This window comes from Trichechus manatus, unplaced genomic scaffold (genome assembly GCF_000243295.1).
Source record: "Trichechus manatus latirostris isolate Lorelei unplaced genomic scaffold, TriManLat1.0 scaffold00051, whole genome shotgun sequence".
In the NCBI taxonomy this organism is placed as follows: Eukaryota; Metazoa; Chordata; class Mammalia; order Sirenia; family Trichechidae; genus Trichechus; species Trichechus manatus.
In genome coordinates this window covers 7052590-7055778 of record NW_004443987.1, presented here as the reverse complement: position 1 = coordinate 7055778, position 3189 = coordinate 7052590, and the positions used below count along the sequence as shown (strand labels likewise).

The following is a 3189-nucleotide window of genomic DNA, read 5'->3' as shown; positions in this document are numbered from 1 at the left end:
TTACAGTTTTAAAAATCTTTGTTTTAAATAGTTTAATATGATATGTAGTGCATAAAGGGTTATGACATTATATCTTCATTACAAATTATGTCCTGTCTCAATATAAAATATGCCCCTGAAACTGAAATCTCCCATAATGTATTTTAATAAAATATATATATATTTATGGAAACCCTGGTGGCATAGTGATTAAGAGCCGTGGCTGCTAACCAAAAGGTTGCCAGTTTGTATCCACCAGGCGCTCCTTGGAAACCCTATGGGGCAGTCTGCGCTGTCCTATAGGGTCGCTATGAGTCAGAATCGACTTGACGGCAACAGGTTTTATATATATTTATATATTCAGATAGATAGATAAATGCTTTCTTTTTGAAGAAAAACTGTTGCCCTATAATAGCTTTCTAGTGCCTGTTATTTGAAATTTAAATGCAACAAACAATGTTGCTTGCAACTTCCACTGTTTCTTTTGTAGGTTCCAATTGCAAATACAAACTTACCTAGAAGATATTTTTTAAAACAACATTTACAGAGAAATCTTAATAAAATTTAAAGCAGCCTCTTGTAAATGTTGTTTTTGTTTTTTGTTGCTGTTTTAGTCATAGAAGGGTAACACTACCACAAATCAATAACAGAAAATATTTCAGCAAGAATTCAGAAGCACCTTACAGGAGTGACAAAGGCTGGAGTTCTAAGAAGAGACATGAAAGGTGTAATGACAATGAAAAATTACAATAATAATAAGAATAATAGCAATAATATTAGAAGGAGGGGGAAGAAGAAGAGCTGATGCTGGCATTCATTGAGTACTTATTTTATCTGCTAAGCACTGTTCTAAGTGCTTTATATATACTATTTAAGTTTATCATAACCATGACGCTATAATGTAGATATTATTACTATCTCCATTTTGCCAATGAGGCAACTCAGGCACACAGAAAGCCTTTGCCATGGAGTCAATTTTGACTCATAGCGACCCTATAGAGCAGAGTAGAACTGTCCCATAGGGTTTCCAAGGAGTGACTGGTGGATTCGAACTGCTGACCTTTTGGTTAGCAGCTATAGCTCTTAACCACTGCGCCACCAGGGCTCACAGATGTTAGGTAATTTGCCAAATACAGGCAAGGATTTAAGCCCTGGTGGACTAACTCCAGAGCTGTCACTTATCATTATCTACCACCATTCATTAGCTCTGTGACCTTGGGCAATTTACTTAACTCCCCTGTGCTTCAATTTCCTCATCTACAAAATGAGGATACTAATAGTAATTCCTCAAAGTTGCAGAAGTTAAATGATTCATACAAAGCACTAGTGCAGGATCTGCCCCTTAGACCTTACATACTGTTATATCAGATAGCAACGTTGTTGGTAAGTGTTGTTGAGTCGCTTCCCATTTACAGCGGCCTTATGTACAACAGAATGAAACACTGCCTGGTCCTGTGTCATCCTCACAATCATTATGTTTCGGCCTATTTTTGCAGCCACTGTGTCAATCCATTTCACTGAGGGCCTTCCTCTTTTTCACTGACCCTCTACTTTACCAAGGATAGTGTCTTTCTCCAGGGACTGGTCCCTCCTGATAACACGTCCAAAGTATGTGAGATGAAGTCTCCCCATCCTCTCTTCTAAGAAACACTCTGGCTATACTTCTTCCAAGACAGACTTATTTGTTCTTCTGGCAGTCCGTGATATAGTCAATATTCTTCAACAACACCACAATTCAAAGGAGTCAGTTCTTCGGTCTTCCTTATTCATTGTCCAGCTTTCACATGCATATGAGGCAACTGAAAATACCATGGCTTAGCTCAGGGGCACCTTAGTCCTCAAAGTGACATTTTTGCTTTTGAACACTTTAAAGAGGTCATATGAAGCATATTTTACTAATGCAATGTGTTGTTTAATTTCTTGACTGCTGCTTCCATGGGCATTGATTGTGGATCCAAGTAAAATGAAATCCTTGATGACTTCAATATTTTCTCATTTATCATGATGTTACTTATTGGTCCAGTTGTGAGGATTTTTTTTTTTTTTTTGACATGCAATAGGCAGTTTATTTGGCTTAATTTTATCACACATCAAGATTTGCCATAATAATTAAGGGAAAGGGCAGGCTAACAAAAAGTCATCAATAAAACAATATTTCAATTTGAAAGCAGTTACGGTTTTATTAACTGACCAGATTACAAAAACAATCATGGTAGACACCTTAGTTCATCCTTCCAGTAAGCCTGTGGATCTGGTCTTCTCTGTTGCCACAATCTCCACCTTCTACAAAACGGGTGGTCTTTTTCTTCATTCCACCTTGTGGAGAAGATAATTTGAAGGGCCACAGGAAGCTGTTTGCTTCTTTGAAGAGTTTCCCAACAGTATAGATCTCATGAATCAGATCCTCCATGCAGATGATGTCATATTTACCAAGAGATGGTACAATCAAAGTGTTATCTGTCAGGGCAATTCGCCTCTTATTTGATTTTGCCATAACCACGCTTATCGATCAGTTCATTCACTGACTTCAGGTTTGAGTACCCCCACACAATATATGCTTCCACAATTCTGAGCGTGTTAATTGAAGCCTTGTTGAGCTTAACAAAGGTGCCGTTGAAGATCTGGCGAATGCGAAGAAGCTGCAACACCTTTCGAACCTTTGGGCTCACACCATTGATACCTCTGATCCTGATAACAAACGCCAACTTGGGTTCTGCAGGTACATAGAATTTGCCAGCTTTTCTTGCCATTCTAGCCATTTGAATCTCAGTTCTGTACATCTGCCTATATTCCTTGTGACAGTGCTTAGCTTTTTCATACATAAGCTTCCTCCTTGCCTTTCGAAGCATCTTTTGGGCAAACTTCTTTCTCAGGCGCTTGATCTTTAGTTCTGGGAAATTCCTTAGCTTTTTCTTAAGGGTTTCTGGCACAGCAGGAACCTTCTTTTTCTTCTCTTCAACACCTTCCATGGTTCCAGCCAGAAAAAGAGGCGTTTATTTTTTCTTTATGTTGAGGTGTAATCCATACTGAGGGCTGTAGTCTTTGATCTTCATCAATAAGTGCTTTAAGTCCTCTTTGCTTTCAGCAAGCTAGATTGTGTCATCTGCATATCGCAGGTTGTTAAATCAGATAGCAATAATAAGTAGATAAAAGCTTGTAATGCGGAGAATAATCCAGTTATGGTGTATTGCCTAAATTTCCCTAGAATGT

At 38.3% G+C, this 3189-nt stretch overlaps 1 pseudogene; it reads right to left on the bottom strand.

Moving 5' to 3' along the window:
- Window positions 1-2200: 2200 nt before the first annotated feature.
- LOC101340376 (60S ribosomal protein L7 pseudogene) lies at window positions 2201-2963 on the bottom strand (annotated as a pseudogene).
- Between the last annotated feature and the right edge of the window lie 226 nt (window positions 2964-3189).